Raw genomic sequence first — 14827 nt, forward strand, 5'->3', positions numbered from 1 at the left:
TCCTTTTTAAAAATTGTTCTTCGTATCCTTAGTTATTTTCCTGCAGTGCAGTTTTAATATGTGGTCACTCAGATCCACATAGAGCTTCAGTATCTCTTGCTGGTTACTCCACTAAATATCGGGGCCTCATTCCAACATCTGAGGCCTTTTGTCCATGCCTAGTAGTACATGGTGATGTTTCCTTCTCCATAGGCCCTCGGGCAGCTCCCTCCTTCTGAGCTGGCATTCTCTGTTCCTCTTTTGCCTAGCTGAGGTCCCACCTGTTGTTTAAACAAATTTTAAATAATATCTCTTGGCTTGTTGCTGGCTACCTGTATACATATTTCTTATATGTTTTTAATGAAATTTTAATTTTACGAACGCTTGGCACTTTCATTTCCAGTAGTGTAAGTTTTTTGATGTTAGGGACTATGAGTGCTCCATATATATGAATATCTCCTACAGTTTGGTACATTACCTTGGGGGTGCCTGGTTGGCTCGAGTCAGTAGAGCATGTGACTCTAGATCTCAGAGTTGGGAGTTCGAGTGCCACATTGGGCTTGAAGGCTACTTAAAAACAATTTTTAAAAAATGGAACTATTCAAAATGGCATATTACCTTGAGCGCAATGACAGTCTAAAGATATCTTAGAAATTAAATCCTCTAAATTGTGAACCTATCACTTTATTTCAAAATGCAGATAGAAAAAGTACATGAAGTATTTATGATAATGCAAGAGTCCATAAAGTGGGTAAATATCTGGCATCTTTGAGATGAATTCTGCATTGAGAGTTAGAGGATAATAGCTAAATGGATGCCACCGACATATGCACACACATACACACTCCATGTAAATTGATTATGCTTAAAATGAAATGCATGGCTTTATTTATGGAGATACTTTAAGGTAAGAGTCAAGCAGTCAAAGATCATCTAATACAATAGTTACCTATTACTGTGTAACAAATTAACCCCAAACTCACTGGCTTAAAAACGGTCATCATGGGGAATCGGGGGCCAGGAATTGGGGAGTGGCCTAACTGGGTGGTTCTGGCTCAGGGTCTGTCAGGAACTTGCAGTCAAGATAGTGGTTGAGGTTACAGTTCCTGAAGAGGAGACATAGACTGGCATGACTGAAGCAAGGACCCTTGCTTGTGGCAAATGAGCACAGTCTGTGATCAAGTGTCTTTAGTCCCTCACTACATGGTCTTCTCTGTTGAGCACATCCAGTGTTTATTGACACTGTTGCTGGCTTCCTGCAGAATCCTTGGTCCTGGAGAAAGAGCAAGTGCAAGAAGGCAGAATGCCTCTTATGTCTTGGCCTGGGAGGACATAACCCCATTTCTGCAGTATTCTATTGGTTGCACAGTAGGCCCTGTCCAGAGTGGAAGGAGACTCCATAGAAACATGAATATCTGGAAGTGAGAATTACTGGGGCCATGTTGGAGGCTCTCCCATACTCTGGTAATTAACATCCAATTACTATACATCTTTGTGGCCCTGGAGAAAGAAGTTTGTTCTCCTCGTTTTAATTTTGTGGGGTTTGACAGGGCCTGAGGGATTAAATGTCAGCTGTAGAATTCCAGGCTTGGCTTTGCGGAGGGGGGGGGGGGGCGGGCGGGCGGAGGTTGCCTTTTGTATCACCCCTCCCCCAAGCCTCAAGCAGGCCTTGCAAGGGGCACCTCGCTTCCTGGGCCACTCAGGGAAGAATGCAGCAGGCTCACTGTAGGTGCACAGTCATCAGTGGCTTCTGGACAAGAATTGGACCAGACATTGTAAAATGTGTCCTGATAGTGCCAGAATGCCCCCACGTATTGCTGACTTGTTGGTAGGGCTGAAATTAAGGGCCCGTGTCTTCTGAATGGAAGGTATTTCTCTCTCCCTTTGGAAACAAATCCTTTTAATAAGGCTCTGGATTGGCTTCAGTTATTCAGTGCTCTCTCAGCAGCAAGTTGATGATTAGATACATTCCATTTCGGTGACACACACATTTGAAAGGATTCATGCTTCTAATCATAAAAAGATAAAGTTTTTTTTTCTTAACATCTGGAGCCTGATGAATAATTACTATAATTAAACAAGAGGCCATTGTATATTTGGGTATTTTTACAGCTTCAAATGCATCTCTGTGTGCAAGATTCATGTTGCACGCTCTTTGTTCTAAAGCATTCTACTGTGCCGCACTCACAATCTACTGAGGAGCCTTCATGGCGCATGTTAAAAGTAGGTCACGATTGCCTAATCTTCATCCCTCCATTATTCTGCTTCCCTGAAACCCTTAATAAGTGAGCTCAGTGCTCCATTCTGGATTGTCCACCTGGCCCTCACACACTTCACGGCTCTGGAGGGGAAGGAACTGGATTGGGCATCGGGGGTGACTTAGTGATATCATCTTGATAGGTAATGCCACTTCAGTGGTTGTTAACCACTGCTAGGGAGAGATTTGGATGAATCAATGTGAAATAGGCAATTTAAGAAACCTGTAGTCAGCTTTGTAATGAAAAATAAAGGCAAATTTTTTAAAAAAGTAATCTCTACATCCCATGTGGGGCTCAAGCTTACAACCCTGAGATCAATAGTTGGATGCCCTACTGACTAGGCCAACCAGGTGCCCCAGCTTGTCAGCATTTTTGATGCAAGGCCTTTCTCACATGTTTGGCTTTCTCATGTTTGATGTATGGCTTTCTCCTTTTTGAGTTGGATAATTCCCATCGCTTCTAGCTTAGGCCTTCCCTACCGATTATCCAGTCATTCTGGTGTCTGGCTCTGAGTCCTCTACTATAAGTTATCCTTATCGCTCCCAGTTTTAGCCTAGGGTTGGGCATCATCCTCAGTATCAAGATGACTTAATGATGTCATCTTGATAAGTAATGCCACCTCAGTGGTTGTTAACACTACTAGGAAGTGATTTTAGATGAACCAATGTGAAATAAGCAATTAAAACAACCTGTAGTCAGCTTTGTAGTGAAAGAATGGCATCTTACATTTTCTAAGTACCTGTTTCTTAACAAAATCATGTTAGTCTTGTCATCATCCCCTCATCTGGTCACCGTTCCGGATTTATTCCCCTCTATATTAGAACATGTTCACTCCTGTGCAGAATCTTGGTGCTTTGCTGGGCAGGCTGACCTTGGCAATGGGTTTACTGTCCAAAAACTTGAATCTACAGAGGGACTTGGTTTATCCAGCTTTGTGGATAGAAGCATGAAAATAAGCCTAATTGCCTAGAGCCCAAAGGGACTTTGGATCACCCTATATCTTCATTTCTTGTTGGGTTGACCATTTAATAAAACTTCATGGATATTAATCATTTCTTGGCAGGCAAAGAATTACAAAAATATCTGCATGCTTTTATAAAGGAATTGCTTTATATTTCAGAGTATTCCTTATATGCCATGTGCATTGTAGGTACTCAATAGCTTTTTACCAGTGGATTGAGTGACTTGAATTTTGGATAGGTTGTTATTCAGTATTTATGTTTGGCCTATCGAATCATGATTCTAGAGGCGAAAATAACTAGAAGGAGAATGGTGCAAAATAAAGCTGGACCAAATTAAAATATGATGTTGAGAGGTTTATTGTTAGTGAAAATCCTTTATAAGTCTATACTAGTGTTTAAATAAATATGTACTATTCTATAGAATCTAATGTGGAGCTTGTTACAAAAGAATGATGCCAACATTTATTTGATGAACAAATATTTTGCCTGTGGCATCTTGAAGAATTTTGGGTGCAGTCACACCTAGGAATTATAGCTAATGGATATCTTCACCTTTTCTTATTAAACGAGAAGGGGTTTTATGAAAGTCATAGGACAGACATTTACCATTAAAGGTGTTGGAATGAAACCTGTAATGTTTTGTGATTTTGCGGTTTAAAAATAATCCAGGTGAGGTTAATTAAAGCATACTCGCCATCTCAACAAAAGAAATCTGCTAGAGGTGCATGTGTGGTTCAGTGAGTTAAGCATCTGACTCTTGATTACGGCTCAGGTTGTGATCTCAGGGTTGTGAGATCAAGCCCTGTGATGGATTCTGTGCTGGGCATGGAACCTGCTTAAGATTCTTTCTCTCTCTCTTAGTCTCTCTGTCCCCTTACCCCTCACATTCACACAGTTTCTTAAAAAAAAAAAACAACCTGCTGGGATAATAAGCATTTAGGTACCTATTGCAAAGATGAAAGTACTGATTTCTAAGGCAGAAAATATATTTTCATATTAAGTGTATATATTACACCTGCATATATGCATATTAGATACACACAGATTTAGAGTTATGACTCATGTATCATGTTGGAGAAATCCTGAAAATTATCGTTTGCAAGGAGTTACTGGTGCTTGAGTCGCAGAATCTAAAATAAGCCCATTCATTTATCCCCACCATGTGTCAGATGATCAGCTCTTATAGAAACTACTATTAACCTAAAAAATTAGGGTCAGTAGAAGCATAGCTCTAATTCACAAAACTCAACAAGCTGAACCGTTAGACCCAATGAGCTCATCGTGATAGATTAAAGAACAAACGTAAAGACATTATGAAATATGTGATTTTAATATGTTTGATTGTATCAGAGCAATCCTTATAAATACATGACTTTTATCATGGAGCTTTGTGTTTCTCCTCCAACCCAAGAAGGCAATTTAAAAGAATTTAACCCATTTCTTCGGTCATAGCTGTAATTCTGTCTTACTCAATTTAATTTGGTAAAGGTGACTGAAATGATGTCGTTCTGGTACATCCCAGGAGAGCAAAGATGACAGGAACTGCTGCTGTGGCTGAATTCTGAATTTCTGTGAATTACCCCCAACCCATCTGCCACTGGGGTAGTAATAATGTCAAGGGCTAATCTCTAGGCTTAAACTTTATCCAACACCATTCTTGGGATTACAATTATTCATACTTGCTTTGGTAAGGTCCTAACCAAAAGCAAACAATGAGGGTTTGCAGCAACATGAAGCACCTTCTCTCAGAATGAGTAATCTTACTTTTAAAACAGGAAAAAAAAAGTGTGTAGCTTTGTTCATTACCACCAGTGGGCCAATCCACATCCAATAAAATAGCTTACAAGAATGATTTATAGCTCACAAGAATGAGATCTCATGTTACCTCATGCAACACTCAACATAATTCTAGTTTTTATCATTACTTCCATTTCACTAACAAGGAAACAGGAATGGCTCATTTGAAATTCCTTGCATTTTCCCCTTTGCTCCTGTTACGGTCAATTCTGAAATTATCAGAAACAGGTAGAAAAGAGTGGTTTCATAGAGTCCTGGACTTGCAATAAGACAACAAGAAATCCTGGGACACTTGGGTGGCTCAGTGGTTGAGCATCTGCTTTCAGCTCAGGGCGTGATCCCAGGGTCCTGGGATTGAAACCCGGCAGGGAGCCTACTTTTCTCTCTGCCTGTATCTCTGCCTCTCTCTGTATCTCTCATCAATAAATACATAAAATCTTTAAAAAAAAAAAAAAGCAATCCTCATAAGTGGTGATTTCTCAGACTGCCATCTGTTTTAGTAATAACTCTTCTTTATCTGGAGCTAATGTTTTGATGGTCATTTTTTTTTTTTTTTTGAGCAGGAGCTAATAAAAAAAAATTCTTCATATGTATTCTCTAAGTCAATTGAGTGAGTTCCCTTTTTTCCAGTGAGGAAGTTGTATAGGGTGGGGCAAGCCCCTCGAGACTGGGGACTGGATAGGTCCCCTCATTCATGCCCAGGGCAGTTGAGACTAGCCCTGCCACAAAAGATCCTCCAAGAATAAATGGGATGGATGTGGAAAGGGGGAAACAACTGAATTAAAAGCCTTTTGTCTTTTGCTAACATCCAGTTGACACATTGGAAAAAAATTATTAATTATACTTTTTATCTACAAAGAATGGGATGTTTACTTAACATTCCATTAGAATGCGTATGACTAAAACAAAGCTCTCTGAAGGACTGATGTTTCCGAGAACGGATGGCACGAGAACACAGCTTTGCTGTCATGAAGATTTTATGACTAGGCCCAGATGGAGACTGCCGTAGTCTGAATGTTTGTGTCCCCTAAAATTTATTGAGAAATTCTAATGCCCTATGTGATGGTGTTTGAAAGTGTGGTCCTGGGAGGAGGTTGTTCAGGCCATGATGGTGGAGTTCTCATGAGCAGGATTAGTGCCTTATAAAGAGAGACTCCACAGAGAGATCCCTGCCCCATCCACCATGTCAGAACACAGAGAGAATGTGCTGGCCATGACCCAGGAAGAGGGCCCTCACCACATGTGACCTTACTGGCACCTAGATCTTGGACTTCCCAGCCTCTAGAGCTGTGGGAGGTAAATTTGTGTTGTTAATTAGCCCCCCCCCCCCCCTTTGTGTGCTACTGTGTTACAGCAGCCCAAATGAAAGAAGACAGGGACTGTGGACGTCTTGGCTTGTTAATAATTTGGTCCCTTAAGAATCATATTCTCTAAAGACTTGTACATTACTTTGAAAAGAGTGTGGGCTCTGTGTAGGAGAAAGGTGGAGGAGTAAGTTTCATTTCCCATAACAGGGCAGTCAGCATTACCAGCCTTGAATAATCCACTTAACACAACTGAGTCTGCACTGCCTGGCCCACCCTTCTTGGCAGTTGGAGGAAATCTCAGCACACCCTCCCCAAGCATTTCATCCAAACACATTTTATTTGTAAGATGCAATATGGTAAACACAAGTTTCTCCATCTTGTGATTTCCATGATTTTTTTAGTCCCTCTTAGAGAATAGTGCCCTAGGCAAGCCTGCCTGGTCTTTCCTTAATTAGCCCCTGTTCCTGACAATACATCTATAGAAAAGAGAATCTTGTATATCAGGTGTTTCCTGTTTCCAGTACCAGAAAGTCATTACTTGATTGCATATGTATTTGCAAACTTGTAGAAGAAGGATGATCAAAAGTTTTTTGACTGCCTAGTTCTTCAATTAAGAAAGGAATCCTCTTTGGTTTTCTTTTTTCTTTTTAAAAATTCAAATCTCCACTTTATTATTTCTTTCAACTAGGAAAGCCTACTTTTATCTCCTTCCCTACCCTAGATAGGCATACCCAACCTACCTATATATTAAACATGTAAATGTGAAGTTTGAGAATTTTAGGGGAGGATTACTGTTTGGGCAAAGAAGACATCATTTAATTTCAAAATTCACTCCAAGGTGACATGTAGCCCTCTGATCCACCGCCTGGATATATGGTTTCTAGGTACATATAAAGCTCAATGATATTTTAATGTTATTAACAATAACAGAAAAGACTCAGGCATTTGTAATGAAGGAATTTCGGTTATATTTATTTCCAGGGAACCCCTACCCATTTGTCTTAGTAACATTTAAAATTGTTCAACAGAGGGATTCCTGGGTGGCTCCATCAGTAGATCATGAGTCTTGATCATGGAGTCATGAGTTCGAGTCCCACAACAGGAGTAGAGATTACTTAAAAAAGAAAGAAAAAATGTACAACAAAAATTCTTCCGACTTTTATTTTATAGTAATATTCAAACTTTTTTTTCTGGTGGCTGAATCTTTTTTAAATTTCAATTATGAAGACATCCTATTGAATTTTAAATAAAGTTTGGAAAAAGAATTAATAATTGCTGAATGTAGGTTGCAGCTACATAGGTTTTAAAGTTACTCTCTGCTTAAGTATGTTTAGACAGCTTTTCTAAAAAATTACGTGATAGTGGGAAAAAATGTTGTTTGACTTAAAATTTTATTTTTTTTAGACATATCAGGAAAAATCCTTTTGGTTTAAAAAAATCTTAAATTCTACTTTAAAAATAATTTTCAGATGTGCTTTACTAATTTTATGTAAGTCCTTGTCACATTTTTAATGAAGCTGCTAAAATGCTTCATAAGCTGATATGCTAATGTAGCACTATGTTAAGTTATTGTGGTACTTAACTCCACACTTTATCTGATGGCATGGACTATCAGGCCCAGCTACACTCAGTTTCTTTGTGAATTGCCCACTGCTGGGTTCTTGGCCATGGTTTCAGAGCTGGCCAGGAAGCTGCTGGCCTAAGAACAGACAGGGGATGAGGTTAAGACAGGATCTGAGGTTGTCTGACCAGTTAGCACATCCCTACATTAAGAATGTTGGTTGTCTACTCTGGGCTGGCCACTGTTCTAGGTGCTGGAGTACAGAGGTGAGCAGACCCCAAAATTCTCCAGGGAACTTACTTTTCTAGTAAACAATAAAAAAACAAAGATAATCATCATCGCTGTTAGAGCAGAAAACTGAAATCTTGTCATAGTGATGAAGATGTGATGAAAGGGCTCTCTGTGTGTTTTTTTTTTTTTAATAAAAGTTTAATTTAATCATAGCATATCACTTCACTTTATTTTTAAAAGAGGTATAGTTAATACTGTTTCAGATATACAATATAGTGAGTCAGCAACTCTGCGTTATGCTATGCTCACTATAAATGTAGATCACTAAGCAATGCTGTAATAATAACATTGACTATGGTGTTTTAAATTTTCTTTGCATTTTATTCATAGTCTTTGCTTTTCCAAACGAACTAGTTTAGTTAGCCATGATGTAAACATTCATACTCTTAAAAATCCAGGTTCCAGGGGCAGCTAGGTGGCTCAGTTGGTTAAGTGTCTGCCTTTGGCTCAGGCTTAATCCTGGGGTCCTGGGATCGGGCCCCATGTCATCAGGCTCCCTGCTTATCAGGAAGTCTGCTTCTCCCTCTCCTCCTACCACTCCCTGCTCATGTTCTCTCTTGTACATGTACACGTTCTCTCTCTCTCTTTTGTAAATGGGTGAAATCTAAACAAACAAACAAATCCAGAGTCCACTTGTAGAGTGGTAATGGAAAAGCAGAAAGCAGAGGGAAATAGAATGAATCTTCCCACAGTGATAATTTTTATTCCTGTTACAAATAACTTTTTTTTAAAGAAAACTCTGTTACATACATCTTGAAGTTACCAAAATGAAATCATATAGCCCAAGTGTCTATGGTAGTAAACATGGATATTACATAAATATACAAATCACTGATGAATAAAAATGAAAATATTTGATCTACTTTGTTTTCTATTAAACAATAAAAACAAAAATAAATGCAGGAATGGGAGTCATAAAAGGATATTTAAGGAGCTGTAGTCTTTGTAGAATGGTTAAATGACTCTAACTACCCAAAATAAGAATTACTTACCTTTTAGCTCTTCGATGAAAATCAGCTCATCTAGCAGGAATGCCCATGTTGAGCCTTATAATTCCAATTAGACCTGTGCACAGCAGAGCTGCAGGGTTTCCTGAGATGGGTCCCACCACCATGAGGGAAATGAATGCAAAACAGTGTCTACCCTTCAGGTCATTGCTGCAATTAGCCTTGCTCTCATCAGGACCTGTTTGGAAAGGATTAATGTTTTAATGTTTATAAATGGTTACTATGATTTTACTGTGCGCTCTGAGCCACGAGTTACTGAGCCCATTTCACCAGAAAATACTGTTGTTGCACTAATCTCAAGAGCCAGGTAGAGGGGCAATGCTCTTGGCTAGAGACCCAGCATGGTGTGGGGAGGGTCTGTTACTGGCAGTGCTCAGTCATTTGGTCACAGTGTTTTACAACCGCACACAGGGAGCAAATCAAGCCAGGAGCCACCTCCTCCGAGGCCTGCAGAGGTTCTGTTGAAATCCATTAATCCTTTCCCCAGAAGGGCAAGTGGAGACAAAAATGAAGCAAAGTGTGGGACTGGTGAAATCTGATAAGCACCTCTATTTTGTTTACATCTCAAGTGGCTTAGGAATGCAGAGTTTTTCTGAGGCTCTAACAAAGAAACCAAGAAACCGCAGTAGCTTTAGAGGTTGATTGTGAATATGTGGGTTTCTCTTTGGTCACTTTAGAAGGTTCGCATTGTTTGATTTGAAAACTCAATAGTCCTTGTAAGTTTTTAAAAACAAAATTCTCCTTCCACCTGTGTCCTCAATAGCAATCAGATAAAGGCTCTTCTCCTCTAGAGTTCACGTACCATTTTCAAGAGGAAATGATCTAATCTGGTAATATAAATAAAACCTAAATCAACAGACCTCAACAGCCCACTGAGATTTAAATACAGGTCTTCTGTGCATCCAGCTATGGTTAATGAGAAAAGAAAGACGAGTACCAGGAGCCCAGCCCTGAGCCAAATCAGGAAATCAAGGAAGTTTGTTTTCGGCATCTTGCAGGTTTCACTGTGGGCATTTTTACTTTCCTTCCTCACGATCCCATCCGTGCTCTGCTCTCCCCTGGCTCCCTGCCTCCCAGATAAACATGCACACGTTTCATCCAACCCCTTGGCATCTGCTCGGTTTCTCTTCTCAACTCGCTGCTTTCAACCCTGCTCAGTCATTAAGTAATAATTCACCTTTGAACAGATAATGACACACAGAGGGACTCCATGGAGATGTGAGGTTCAAGATAGAAGCTTCTAGCGGAGTGGGCAGGTGAGTGGTGAGTTGGGAACTCTCGGGAAGGCCGATCCACCTGCTGCCACCTCCTCAGCCTGGCACGGGCCTATCCCCTTTCTCTCTTGTTGCCACCGCAGACGTGGGGTTTGCTAACTGAGATCACTGATTTTTTCCTTTCTTTCATTTACCTCTATGTTCCAAAATCCTCAGAAAGCTGGAAAGCATTTCAAACTAGCAATTGTGGATGTAAATAACTGAAAACAAAAATGTAAAAATAGAGCTGGCTGCTCCCAGTGTGTTTTCCAGAGCTGCGGCCTTGACACGATTTGCCAGCTGGTTGGAAATGCGAGGCCTTGGGCCCAGCCCCCACCCACTGGATCAGGATGCACGGAGATTCCAGGTTATTCGCATACTTATCTAAGTCTACGAAGTACTGCCCTGTCTCTCAGTACTTACCCACTAGCTACGTAGGAATCGCGGACACTTTCTTCCTAATGGAAAGTGCCATGGTGACGTGGAGACTGCTTTTCCCACTTAGCCTTCAAAGAACGATTTAGGGAAGAAATATTAACGTTGAATAGTCAGGTTGAAGAACGTTCTGATTTTGTTCACCTGGGCATTTTTGGCCTATGGAGAAGGAGTATGCTCTTATCAGATGGTGGTAAATTTGGAGGGAACAGATTTTAATGTGAGGGTAAGATAGATTTATAGTCAGAAGAATTTTCACAGTTGGGAGGTAGGGGCTTCAGGAGGTGTTGTGGGCTATAAACAAAGTGAATGAATGAAAAGGAATTACTTAGAAATCCAGCCTTGGACTATGTAACCTCTTCATGGTGTTGGAGAAGTCCAGGTTATTCATGTGAGTTATTTCAAAAGATCTTTTGATTTGTGGACCATGTTTTTCAATGATGGCACCCGATTTGGTTCTGACCACAGTGGTAGTGGCTTGAGTAGAGTTACAAAGGATTTTATTACAGGAAGATGCACCATTATCAGATTTAAGACTGTGTTACTGATAAAAGCCTATGAAATACTCCGCCAGGGAACATTATGTTTTAGGTCATGCTGATCTACTGACAGCAAACTAGACAGTGATGAAAATAGTAGGTGGGATCCAGGACCATGTTTGCACTATCTGCATCACCCTCGCCCTAGTATTTGCTACAGTCTGAAGAAGAATGCGTTTGTACTTTGGTCATTTGCTGCTGAATATACCTTATCACAGCATCAATTTTTCTTGTGTTTTATAAGTTACATAATGTTACTGTATAGAACTGGACTCACCTTTTTAATTTTATCACTAAGCATATTTTAAGATATTTTGAAAGATTGTTTTCCAACTTGTAAACATGCATGATTAAAAATGTGCCTTTTCATTTTAAATTTTTAAATTTAAGTGTAATTAATATACAGTGTTATATAAGTTTGAAGTGTATAACATAATGATTTAATGATTCTTTACATTTCTCTAGGCTCCTCAAGATAAATATACTCTTAATCCTCTTTATTTCCTCCATCCCCTATCCTCCTCTACTCTGGCACCTCAATCTGTTCTCTGTATTTAAGAGATTGTTTTTGTTTCGATGTTTGTCTCTCTTTGTTCACTTGTTTGTTTCTTAAATTCCACATATGAATGAAATCAGATGGTATTTGTCTTTGTATAGTGCTATACACAGGTTCTGTTCACATTGATGCAAATGGCAAGATTTCATTCTTTTTTATGGTTGAGTAGTATTCCATGATATATATTTATGATTTGCCAGCTGGTTGGAAGTGCAAGGCCTTGGGTATATATGTATGTATGTTTATATGTGTGTGTGTGCACACACACACACCACCTCTTCTTTATCCATCATCTGTTGTTAAACACTTGGGTTGCTTCTATATCTTAGGTATGGTAAATCCTAGAGCACTAAACATAGGGGTGCATATATCTTTTTGAAGTAGTGTTTTTGTTTTCTTTGGGTAAATATCCAGTAGTGGAATTACTGAGTCATATAGCAGTTTCATTTTTAATTTTTTGAAGAACCTCTATACTGTTTTCAATAGTGGCTGTACTAGTTTGCATTCCCACCAATAGCACCGAAGATTTCCTTTTTCTCCACATCCTGGCCAACACTTGCTATTTCTTGTGTTTTTGATGTTAGCCATTTTGACAGGTGTGAGGTGATACCTCATTGTGGTTTGAGTTTGCATTCCCTGATGATAAGTGATATTGAGCATCTCTTCATGTGTCTGTTGGCCATCTGGATGTCTTCTTTGGAGAAATGTCTATTCAGTTCCCATGCCCATTTTTAATTGGATTATTTATTTTTTTTGGTGTTGGATCATTATAAGTTCTTTATATATTTTTGGATAGTAAAGCCTTAGTGGATATATCATTTGCAAATATCTTCTTCCATTCAGTAGGTTACCTTTTTGTTTTGTTGGTTTCTGTATAGAAATATGAAGTTAAAAAATACTAATTTTTAAGAGCATTCCTAACTTTAAAAAGTATAAAAAAAATAATAGATGAGTAGCTATTTGGAAATCTGGTTTGTTTGGTAGAGAAGTGGCAAGATCTAGAAATTCGTTCTTTTCCCCCTCAAAAAAATTAATCTCCTTTGACCCATTGTATTTTTTGAAGATGACCACAAATACATTTCACATCTCATTTTCCTGCAATGTGACTTTGAAATTCTTTCCAACAACAGTTGAGCTCTGCATTGCTTCCCTTTGGCATCAGGCAGGCTTTGATGACTGGACCAGTGGAGTGTGGTGGAAGTGGTTCTACATGAATCTGAGGCTGGATTGTAAAAAGCCCTTTCAATTCTGCCTTGCTGGAATATTGGAATATTTCACCCTACACTACCTACTCATTAAGCTTTTAGCCTCTATATAAGCAGTGCTACTATGAGGAATTCCAAACCAGCCAGATAGAGTTCATGGAGAGGCCCTGAGACTCTGGGTAGCCCTGTCTTTCATTGTTGCAAATCCACCAAATGAGAGACCTTGAGTCAGAGCTATTCAGTTGAATTCTTGACCCAGAGACCCCATGAGAAAAGATCAAACAATTGTTCTTCTTTGAAGTCACTAAGTTACTGCTTACAAGTATTTTATTGCTTCCTGGCTAACAATATTTTGTGTTCTCATGCCAGTTTTCGGTAGTGATATCTTAATCTGAGATAAAAATAACGTTGGTGAACTGGGAATGGTGTTGTCTAAAGGGTAAGGAAGATTTTTGAAGGAAAAATGGTGGAGGTAGGATGTTGGCATCCCATGGACAGTGGCAGAAGAAAATGGAAATCACTAGTACAAGAATGCCTGTGGCTGGGGCATTTGTAGGGCAAGGAGAAGTTAGGTAACAGAATTTGGGTAATGAATTTGGGGGCCAGATTATAGGGGTTATTACAAGGCAAACTGAATTTTGATTTTCATCTCTGGACAAGGAGAACTAACTGACACTTCATTTTGCATGTGCGCATGTATTGGAGGAAGGGTGGTGGTACTTACCTAATTGCTGTAGCACAGTTATGATTGTACATAAAGTGAAATGGATCTGATAAACTTCATCATGATTCCCATCTGAATACAGTACCAGAATCTGTTCTTTCATGCTTGGTCTTCATAATTTGTTTTTCATGTGGCAAGGGCACATGCTCACATTTCACAAAAGCAGAAGGAATATTGCTCACAGCTGTATTTGGGCCACTCTTACACTCCAGAGAGTTCACTCCTTTTTTCTATTTTTATAACCATCTTTGTCACTTTCACTTCTTTCCTTTTTCCCCTTTTAGATTCAGCTGCAGCCGTATCCAATAAAACACAGTGACAGATAGATGGATCTTACAGAAAATCTGCTGATTGCTCTCTCTGTAAACCTCAACTGTAAACAATAGAAGGACATTTGTTTCTCTGTCATGTTTCTTTCAGTACATAAAGATGAAGAACCAAATCAATGTTTGGAAAAAAGAAAAAAAAGAATATGTTATGGTTGTCTCCTAGTTGGCTTTTTGGTAGTCATTCTCTCTTACAATGGGCTTCTATGTTTTGCCCATCTATTTCACCGGGGACAAAAGAATGTCTATTCTTCTAAATTTCAAGTTTCTGGGTGAGGGGACTCTAGAGAAGGAAGCCAGATCCAAATTATTGACATATGTTGACTTATTTTATTACTCTGATTCTCTGAAGTACCATAGCTGCAATATAGTGTCAAAGTAACATCTCAGAAATTATATGTGGAATATTCAAGAATATGCTAAGTACTTGGTTTAGTAAAAATCTAAATGTGCAATAGTTGCTTATTTATTTCATAAAGAACCAAGATATCAACACAACGAGGTCCAATGCTCCATCTTCCTTTATCACCTGTTGCTACCCCCAGCCACTCACTGACATAGACACTGCAAAGATCTTTTGGGTTCACCACACAATGAGTTGTGTCTCACTTTAGTTTGGGTTGTATA

At 39.3% G+C, this 14827-nt stretch overlaps 2 long non-coding RNA genes across 6 annotated transcripts in view; one reads left to right on the forward strand and one right to left on the reverse strand.

Annotated features, from left to right (window-relative positions):
• Positions 1-7284: 7284 nt before the first annotated feature.
• LOC121494894 lies at positions 7285-10201 on the reverse strand. Of its 2 annotated transcripts, none has more exons than XR_005988925.1 (3): positions 10100-10201; positions 9148-9340; positions 7285-7417 (listed from the first exon to the last, which is right to left on the reverse strand). It is a non-coding gene; the product is annotated as an uncharacterized LOC121494894 (long non-coding RNA). The 2 variants fall into 2 exon arrangements; XR_005988926.1 differs by having other exon boundaries at positions 10023-10195.
• Positions 10202-10363: 162 nt separating this feature from the next.
• LOC121494892 overlaps positions 10364-14827 on the forward strand; it is a 207981-nt gene continuing 203517 nt past the window's right edge. For all 4 annotated transcript variants that reach the window (XR_005988921.1, XR_005988923.1, XR_005988922.1 and 1 more), the window contains exon 1: positions 10364-10418. This is a non-coding gene — a long non-coding RNA (uncharacterized LOC121494892). The remainder of the gene's footprint in view (positions 10419-14827) is intronic.

The sequence above is a fragment of the Vulpes lagopus genome, chromosome 7, assembly GCF_018345385.1.
Source record: "Vulpes lagopus strain Blue_001 chromosome 7, ASM1834538v1, whole genome shotgun sequence".
In the NCBI taxonomy this organism is placed as follows: Eukaryota; Metazoa; Chordata; class Mammalia; order Carnivora; family Canidae; genus Vulpes; species Vulpes lagopus.